Below are 10208 nucleotides of genomic sequence, written 5' to 3' on the forward strand. Positions count from 1 at the left end.
CTCCTGACCCAAGCTGTGTCAACGAACCACCCTCCCCCGGGAGCCTGAAATTTGTTTGACCCCCCAGCTCATTCCAGCCCAGCGGGCCTCCTGCAGAAGCAGGGAGAGGACAATTGCCAAGGACAATTGGGGGCTTTTGGGGACTGAGCAGGAAAGAAAAGGTTCCTGTCGCCAGAGAAAAGCAAAGCAGGCCTGCGGGGAGGCGGATCTGGGAGACAGAACCTTCCGGCTTCCTCCCTGCGGTGGGGACCCGTACAGCAGGGGACAGGAATCCCAGCCACAGGGCACCAGAGCGCAGAACCGTATTGCCCAGCGGGGTGCAGGAAGCGTTTGGCGGGTGTGATGAAATCAGATGGCTTTCAGGCCAGCCTTGCACAGACGGGCGGGCAGCCCCCGCAGGCCTCACCCCTGCTGCTCACCCGCCGCACCTGCTGCTGGGTGCACCCGCCGCCCCTCACCGCCCAAGCAGCGCCTTGATCCCAGAGAGATGCGGAGACCCAAGCGGGAGGAAGCTGAGCACAGTCAGGCCGCCCTGGCCTTCTCCGCCCGGTCCTCCACGTCGCTGACCCCTGATGGCAGCTCACCCCCCCTCAGGACGCAGGGGCTGTTCCCCAGGACCTTGGCCCACCTCTGGCCACAGCCCACGGTTCTCCTCGTTGGGGTATGCTCGCTTGACCCCAACTGGGTCCCCAACACTGTGATGGTGCCCGCCAGTCACAACTGCACCCACCTGTGTCCAGCTCCCAGCTCCCAGCCCTCAACACCAACCAACCCTGAGGCTCATTCTGACCTTGACTGTGATCTCCACTGACCATGCCCCCGAGCTGCCACAAATGCACGAGTACCAGGGCCCCTCCACCCTGCCGCACAGGTGCCTGTGTCTTGGAGTGCCTCTCCCGTCCCAGCAGTGGCAGGTCCTCTGCTTGGGTGCAGTCGGGGGCCACCTGCTGGCTTGAGGGGGCAGCCGGTGAGCCTCCAGAGCCGCTGGAATCTTCCCCATCTTGCCGAGCTGTTTCTTCGTCACCTTTCAGAGCAGCCCCTGGAGGCACTGGGCGCCCTCCCTCGGACCTCCCTGTGTCCGGATCTCTCTCACAAAGTCACTGTCCCCCCCCCCACCTCCTGCATTCTGCACCCCCTCAACCATGAGAGCCAAGGGCAGCAGGGACCCAGTCCTTGACAGAACAGGGCTGCCTGAGACCCAGCCACAAAGGAGCTCCACATTTTAAATTGTAGAAAATCATTATAGTTGAAAAAAGGTGTTATTAATTCACTTTGCAGGAAGAGCATCATTTTTCCTCATAATCACATAATTTAAAGGTTGAGCCCTAAAAGAAAGAAAGCTGCGTCTTTTTCCCAAAAGCCTCCCGGGAGGCTGGGGCTGGGAGCAGCGTGGGCCCAGCGCATGGGAGCCCCTTCTGGAAGGTCTGGGGTACGGGATGCTGCCAGGGATCGGGGAAGCCCTGGGAGCCAGGATGGGGACCAGGCCCAGACGGTTAACCTCTGGGCATTGTGTCTCCGGGACCAAAGATGAGCCACTGTGGGGCAGGGGGGGGGGTGGGGGGTGAGGAGAAGGGCGGCAGGGACTCCTGTCGGGGATGGCCCCCTCCCGGATTCTGGCTGAAGATCATACGCACAGCGCTAGGGGGTCCTTACCACTAATGACCTTTAACTGAGCACCTACTGGTTCTGAGTCTCTTCCAAGTCTCCGGTGGTGAATCCACACATCTAGGAAACTGTGGAATTGGGGGAATTTGAAATGTTTATGAACAAAACAAAACAAACCCCACTGTGGCTTTTTTTTTTTTTAAGACTTTATTTGACAGCAAGAGATAACATGAGTGCTGGGGACAGGAGGAGGGAGAAGCAGGCTCCCTTCTCACCAGGGGTCCTAGGACGGAGTCCCGCACCAGGACTCTATCCCGGACTGCATCCCGGGACCCCAAGATCCCAGGACCCCAAGATCATGACCTGAGCCAAAGGCAGATACTTAACCCACTGTACCACCTAGGTGCCTCCCTCCACTGTGCTTGTAGCTTTTTGTCCCCCCACCCCACCCACAACGGCCTTGCCTCCTATTTCCTGAGGAAATAGAAGCAACCAGAAGAAAACGTCCAAGGGCCACCTCCACCATCGCTTCCCCCTGCACCCACGGCCAGGCCCGGCCCAGGTTGTTTCGCTGGTGGCCAAGCACCCTGCCTCTTTCCTGCCGGAAAACCCTCTTCCCTCCAGCCCCCGCCTGCCGTTTTCTCTACGGCAGAGCCCCTGAGCTGTGCGTCCCTTGTCTCCAAGTCTCCCCCTTCTGTTCCCAGGCATCGTCTGTCCGTGTCACTCACCAAAGCTGCCCTCCTCACCCACGTCCCCCAAGCTGCTCATCACACAACCAGAGGTCACCTTGCAGCCTCATGGGTGTCCTCCAGTAACCTGGCACAGTTGAACGCCTTGGCCACCCACTTCCCCTTTGACTTTGGCGGGTCGCAGTACCTGTGGGCTTATCCGGGACGGCCGGCAGCCAGAAGATCCGGGCTAGGAAGAGTCCCGAGATGACAAGAACGTCCATTGAGTTTCCCAGAGTGCCCTTAAGGGTCTTGGCAGCCACCTTGCCCAGGGGCCTGGGAAGGCGCTGTAGGAGATGCCTGGTTCTAGCAAGACAAAGATCAGAGAGGAAAAGCAGTCCCAGCCTCCCGAGACCCAGAGCCCGGGCTGCGGCTCAGTCCCATCTGCTACACCCTCAGCTTCCCCACGGTGCCAGCCTTGGCTGCCGGGCAGCTCATGGAACCCCCACCTCCCCTCCATGGAGATGGCACTGGGCCATGTGGGCGGTGTCACCTGCATTGATAAGGAAACCCTTGCAGGATCCTCAGACCAGGGTGTCATGAGCGCAATGTCTCCTTCCCAGCAGCAGAGCCTGGGCCACCTGTCGCCCATGAGGAGTGTGTCCCTGGGTAGCAGGACTTGAAGACAACCCTTTTGCTTTGACTTATTTCCTGATTTTTCTAAAGCACAGATGACTTGTGTCATTTTCTTTTTCTAAATAGAAAAAACCACTCTAGTAGAGAAACCTTCCTCCCCTGCTGACCGAGGCTTCAAATTTGGTTTCCTTTTGCTCGAAGCCCTTTCTCCTCGGTGTAAACTGTACAACCACCTCAGAAGATACCATGTCAAACCTTATCGATTATTTATGCCTCCAGGCAAAGTGTATTTTTAGAACTCCTTCCCTGATGGGAGGTCTGGTTACATCAAGGAAGGCAAGAGGGCTCAAGGTTTGCAGTGACCAGAAGACCCTTGGCTCCCCTGCTTCCAGCCTTGGCCTGTGGAGCAGGGTACATAGGACTTATACCCTTCCTCCCATGGCTGAACCTGAGCGTGGCCTTGGGGCTGCACCTGTTACCCCAGGTGCCTGCATAGACCCCCAGCATCACTTGAGAAAAGATGATTAGTTCAAAAGCTTTGGCCACAGAGCTGACTCCCATCAGGATGGCAGGGATGATGGCTGGAGGTTGTTGAGCAGCGGAGCTCCCTTTCTCCAAAGACAGCAGGGCTCAGAGAGCAGGGCGCTGAGGTGGGTGAAGCTCCCTTGACCCGAGGTTCTCCAGGTCGGCCACTATCGATGCGGGGGGATTGGGCCTGACAGAGGCTGCTGGCTGGCAAGAACCAGTGGGCAGAAGTCCCATGAAGGGAACTTTGGGGTGACCTGGGGGGTAGAGTGGGGTATCGGGGCGTGGTGACAGTTGGTGCTAACTGGAAACAGCAGGGAAGGAGAAAGGAATGGCCATTTTGGTAGATAGGGAGCTTCCCATCACTGGTGGTATTCAAGAGAGACTAGGCTAGAGGCAGGGCATCAGGAATGCCAAACAGGGGACTCCCACAGCAGATGTGAGGCAGAGTTGGACTAGATGATCTATAAGACCCCTTTCAAGGTTGGAAAGCCACGAATCTGTGAAGGGGAGTGTCTGAAAACAAATTTTGGGGCTGGATGTCCCCTGGCTGCCCCCAGGATCCACCACCCCCTTCCAGACCATTCCGTGCCCCATGCTGACTCGCAACAGTGGCGTCCTTGCCTACCCCACGCCCCCAGCTTTGACGCAGGTCTTGCCAAAGGAGGTCAGGAAGGGAGGGAAAGCACCAGCCGCGGGGTGGCGGTGGGCTCTGCACCAACCTTTGTGGTCTCCCCACTCCCTGGCCACCTTCGAGAACCGTCAGGACCCTGATGGACACAGGTGCGTTGAGTCAGTCAGCAGCAGGGTGGAGGGGGGCGCTCTGCTGCTGGGAGTGGGTGTGTGTGTGTGTGTATGTGTGGGTGTCTCCAAGCAGAAACCTAGGAACCCCTCCTGCTGCAAAAACCACCTGCTAGGCAACACTGAAGGCTTACCAGGTATGCACACCGGTTTTCTCAACCACCTGTGGTGGCCACACCCCCGTGAGAACTGCCATCAGGGCCCGAACCCTGAGAGTAGGTGACCAGCCAGCACTGGGCGGAAGGGAACCAACAGCCCACACATGCCTGCCCCACCCCGCGTCCTTCCCGAGCACCAGAGAGCCTCAGCTCGGCTCAGGGCTGTCCAGACCCCACAGGGACGAGGCTGACGCCACCGCCCTTTCGGGGCTCAGGGTCCTCAACTGTAAAATGAGAGCAGTGATGAGACCATCACCGAGATCCCACGGTCTGGGACCGTGGGCTTCAGCCAAGGGAGCGGTGGCCAAGCCTGGGCTTCGAGAGCAGCTCAGTCACTCTTGGTGAAGCTGGGACCAGCGCGGCCTGAATGACAAAGAAACCTGGTTACGGAATCATTACACTACGCTGCCTGTTTTCTTCATTCAAGTTCACAACATCGGGCAGATTGCTAATCAGGTGCTTAGAGGAAGAGGTCCTATGGCCCTGCTATGATAAAGAATTAATTTTCAATTGACAATGTTTTCTTTTATGTGTGAGAATCGAATGGCCGTGGTTTGTTAAATAATAGTTTTCTTTAGAGCACTTTCTACTCCCTCCTAAGAACTGCCAACCTTGGCACATCAAATCCGAGTGTGATCGTGAACCTCGAAGAGTAGAATGGAGGGACATCTGGCTGGCTCAGTCCGGAGAGCCTGTGATCCTGATCTTGCCATTGCGGGTTTGAGCCGCACGTTTGAGTGTAGAGATGACTTAAAAATAAAATCTTAAGGGGCGCCTGGGTGGCTCAGTCCTTAAACGTCTGCCTTCGGCTCAGGTCATGATCCTGGGATTGAACCTGGCATGGGGCTCTCTGCTCAGGGGGAAGCCCGCTCCTCCCTCTCCCACTCCCCCTGCCTGTGTTCCCTTTCTCGCTGTGTCTCTGTCAAATAAATAAATAAAATCTTTCAAAAATGTTAAAAAAATAAAGTATTGAAAAAACAAAAACAAAGAGTGGGATCCAAAGGGAAGGCCCTGGTGCCTCCCCTGACATCTCTGCTCACGCCCTTCCTTCTGGGAACCTTGACTTAGGATCCCTCCTTATCTGCAGAGTCACGTCCTTGCAGCAGCCCCAGCTGCATTAAGCAAAGTACAAAGAACTATTGTTCATTCTCACACGAGGCACGAGACAGGGGCATGTGCAGTGATTCAGTCTGAACCCCAAACCTCGGAACCACAATGCTGCTGAGGCCGCCCAGGGAGGGGCTGGGGCTGTTACAGCTCAGAGTCCCTGGGCACCTGGCCAGGAATTCAACCCCGTCGTCAAGCACTTATTGAACACCTGCTGGAAGCACTGGGAAGGCATACACTAAGTGCCACCTAGCACTCTGCTCTCCAAGGCTGTGCTGCCTCCATGGGGCGGCTGATGGAGGGAATGCTGTTCTGTGCAAGGGACATGGGGAGAAATCCAGAGAAATTCAAGGGCTTGCTTCCAGGACATGGTGTCTGAGGCCAAGCAGGGACTAGACTTCAGGCTTCTTGATTTCCAAGATCACACCAACCCCCCACCAAAAGCACAACTGCTAGAGAACAGTGTGGTTTAAGTGACAGCAACACATCTTTACCTGCCACACCTGTCAACTGGCAGGCCAACTATCAACGACCCCAGCAAGCTACTGAGAGGAAACACGGACAGAATGTAAGAGCATGGGAGCATCGGGATCTGAATGTTCTGTGTCTCCCCAAGTAGTTTATATGATGAAACCTCATATTGACTTTAAGACCTGGAAAACATTGCTCCCTCTGCAGCCAAGAACACTGGGCTTCTCAGGAGAGATGACGATGTAATGTTCTCAGCTGCCCCTTGTCATTGTACTGAAGGCTGTTTCTGCCAGTACCCCAGGACAAAATTGATTCTCTGTTGTTAAAGCCTACTATAATGTGGGGTGAGACGAGGAGCCAGACTGCACAAAAAGTGCTAAAAAGCCACTGTTAGTGATGCCTGTGCGGCTCCGTCATTCGAGTGTCTGACTCTTGGTTTGGGCTCAGGTCATGATCTCAGGGTTGTGAGATCGAGCCCCACATTGGGCTCCCTGTTCATCGGGGGGTCTGCTTGGGATTCTCCCTCTCCTTCCCTGCTCCCACCCTGTACGCTCACTTTCTCTCTCTCTCTCAATAAAATCTTTTTTTCTTAAAAAAAGATTTTATTTATTTATTTGATAGAGAGAGAGATCACAAGTAGGCAGAGAGGCAGGCAGAGAGAAGGAGGAGGAAGCAGGCTCCCTGCCGAGCAGAGAGGCTGACACGGGGCTCGATCCCAGGACCCTGAGATTATGACCTGAGCTGAAGGCAGAGGTTCACCCACTGAGCCACACAGGCGCCCCACTCTCTCAATAAAATCTTAAAAAAATAATAATCATGCTTAAGAAAAAAAAAACAAGAAATGCTGTTACTAATTGTGTGACGCTAGGCAAGGGATCTACCTCTCTATAAACCTTAGTTTCCTCATCGGTTGTGGAGATGACCTATGCAGTGTGATATGGTGATGGTGCATTCATGACTGAGAAAAGATCACTGTGTGTATATTAACACCCGCCATGAGCCACTAGGGCAGTGCCCCTTATGAAGCATTTGTGAATAAAATACAGCTATAAATGAATGACATCATAAAAGTAGGGCAGAGCTCATATACCCAAATGAATGGTAGTAGACCATTCGTAGACTTTCTCCCTGCAGTTGTCCCCTACGTGTTCCGCATCACTGTTCCTTCCTTTTTTTATTGACTACTCCCTCTCAGTACACAAACAAGACTTCTGCCCTATAAAACCTAACACGACTCCCTCATCCCTTTATGCAGTAAAACTCCTGCAAACAGCCTCCTGTCCTCGCTGTCCGTCCTCCATCCTGCCCACTGTCCCTCGAACCCATCTGGTCAAGCTTTGGCCTCCCGCTCTCACCTCGGCTGCCCTTGTCAAGGTCATCCATGTCCTCCATGAGGCCAAAGCCATAGTCAGTTCTCACTCCTCATCTAGACTCACCAGCAGAGGCTCTCCCTCCCCCCTGACTCGTATGTCCTACTAGGCCTTGGGGACACTCTGCCCTCCAGATCTTCCCCATCTGACACGGACCCCTTCTCCTTTTCCTTTGCTTCCCCTCATCCTGGTCCCAAACCCTTGATGCTCCATGGTTCAGAGAGGAACCTGAACCTCCGTGGTTCATTCCTTGACCCCTTTCTCTTTGCCATCTGCAAGTGGCCTTCCCAGGGGAAGGGCACTTGGGAGGAAGGCTCAAAGCCACAGATGGGGAACTCAGATCTACTTCTCCTCGACCCCTCTGTCCCAATATACCTGGAAAGGATGACACTCTGGGGAGAAGCAACTCTAATCAGCCCCTGGTCTCCAGAGGTGGGCATCCAGGGGCGTACGGCTGGAAGAAAGATGGCAGCTGCCTCCCACCCACCCTGTGCCCACCCTGTTGGGTGTGTTGACCATGATGATGATGTAAGCATACTGGAAGGCCAAGCCGAAGGCTGTACTCAGAGTCACTAGCACCAGCATGAGCTGGAGCCTCTGTGGGAGATGGGGCTGTGGTCAGGGACTATGGGGGGGCCAGTCTTGGCCCCTGAAAATGGGGGGCAGCGGAGCCCAGGCTGAGCCCAGCTGGAGGCGGCAGATGACTGGGGGATGAGGACGGCTGCCCACATACCCATTTCCTCCTGGGGGACCGGTCTAGGCATCTCCTTTATGACTGGCCCTGGGCCACGTGGGGCTGCTTCAAGGATGAAGGTCCAGCAGCCTGCTGTCCTCATGGAGCTTGGATTTTAGTGAGAGGAGACCCCCCGCAAACTGCACACATATGAGAAATGCAAATAACAATAATGTCATGAGGACTGAGACCGGGCGATGGGCTAGAAGCCAGTGGGCGGCGAGGGGTCGGGTTCAGTAGGGTCCACAGGGACTGTGTCTCTGAGGAGGAGCCTTTGGGCTGAGAGCTGAATTTTGGTTTTAAAGATCTTATTTTATTTTATTTATTTACCGAGATGTGGGTTTTCTTTTAAAAATTTTATTTATTTATTTATGAGAGAGAGAGCACAAACAGGGGAAGCAGCAGGGAGAGGGAGAGGGAGAAGCAGAGAGCCCGACATGGGGCTCGATCTCAGGACCCTGAGATCATGATCTGAGCCAAAGACGATGCTTAACGGACTGAGCCACCCAGGCACGCATAACGATTTTATTTTTAGGTGATCTCCACGCCCAATGTGGGACTCACACTTATGACCCCAAGATCAAGAGTCCCATGTTCTACTGACTGAGCCGGCCAGGCACCCTTCATCCTCAATTTTACTCTGTGAAATCCAGAAGTGTGAACCTGCTGGTGAAAGCCACCTGCCACCTGCCTGATGGAGTCACGAGAGCGTTCGTCATCCCGGGGTTGGTGACCTTTCTGCAGGATGCTCCTTCCCCAGTCAGCTCAGCTGTGCTCTGCTCCTTCAGAACCTCCACTCCTCCCAGCAAGACTCAGCCACTCAGAAAACACTTAGTGAGCCCCGAAGCCCTCCTTACCCCCATCGCTCTCACTTGCTAATTGCCCTGCCCTTGACTGACCTTGGTCAGCATCCAAAGAACCTCCAACCTCCTGACACTTTCCAATTTTCCCAAGTGCTTTTTCTTCTCCATCTTTGCTTCTCTTGGTGGCCAGATGGGTCCCCTGTGGTATCCGAACCTTGCCCATAGGACTATTCCATCAGTAACAAAGTTTTGAACACCAACCTCCAGTGTATGCATATTTATTTATTTTTTAATAAATTTTTAAAAATTAACATATACTGTATTAGTCCCAGGGATACAGGTCTGTGAATTGTCAGGCTTACACACTTCATAGCACTTGCCATAGCACATACCCTTTTTCTTTTTTCTTTTTTTAATATTTATTTTTTATTTAAGTGCTGCTCATGTATAAAACAGACACTCCAAAGGGCATTGTGAAGGGAGGAAGCAAGGAATACAGTAGTTCCCCCTGATCCATGGGGGATCCCCTCCCAGCCCCCACGAAACTGCGGATAGCACCGAACCCTGGGAACACTATGTTTTCTCCTATACATACACACCTGTGATCGAGTTGAATTTAGAAACTGGGCACGGTAGGAAATTAACAATAAAAGACAACAATTATCAATATACTATAATAATTATGTGACTGTGGTTTCTCTCTCCCAAGCTCCAAAGCCACAATGACTCATGTCCTTCTAGACACTTCTCAAGTATTTTATGAGTTCCTCCATCTCCACATGTCCAAAAACGTTACTGTCTTCGCCCCAAGCCTGCCGCTCCACACCCCGACCCCCTCCACTCCTGGTGTTTCAGAAACCTGGCAGGGTGGGAGGTGCCTCACCTGTGAGGGCTGAGGGGTCCCTAAATCCTACAGGTCTGTCTCTGAATTCTCCCACGTCTCGGCCGGACCGCTGCTGGCTCTGCAGGGCCCCCCTTATTTCTTTCCAACTGACCGCCTACCCAAGTCCCCCTCCCTCAGTCCCTAGTACTGCCACAGCCCTTCCTCGGACTCAGCAATCACCCAGGGCCCAGGTTGTGTCGAGCACCCCGTTCAGACTCAGTTTGGCTCATGAGGACCCACACCTTTCCAGCTTTGCTGGCCGACCCGCAGTTCCCCTAAACACTGCCGTGTGCTGTGCTCACCTGAATGTCCATCCTTCCCTTTCCTGCTGCTTCCTCGGCACGGGGGAGACCCTGCGTTCTTCCCTGATCCCACACCTTCCTTCCCGTGCAGCCAGCACCGGGCCCATGCCTCCCTCTTGTGGTTCTTAACCCATGGAAACACGCAT

Source organism: Lontra canadensis, unplaced genomic scaffold (assembly GCF_010015895.1).
Source record: "Lontra canadensis isolate GAN:19392208 unplaced genomic scaffold, GSC_riverotter_1.0 scaffold25, whole genome shotgun sequence".
Lineage (NCBI taxonomy): Eukaryota > Metazoa > Chordata > Mammalia > Carnivora > Mustelidae > Lontra > Lontra canadensis.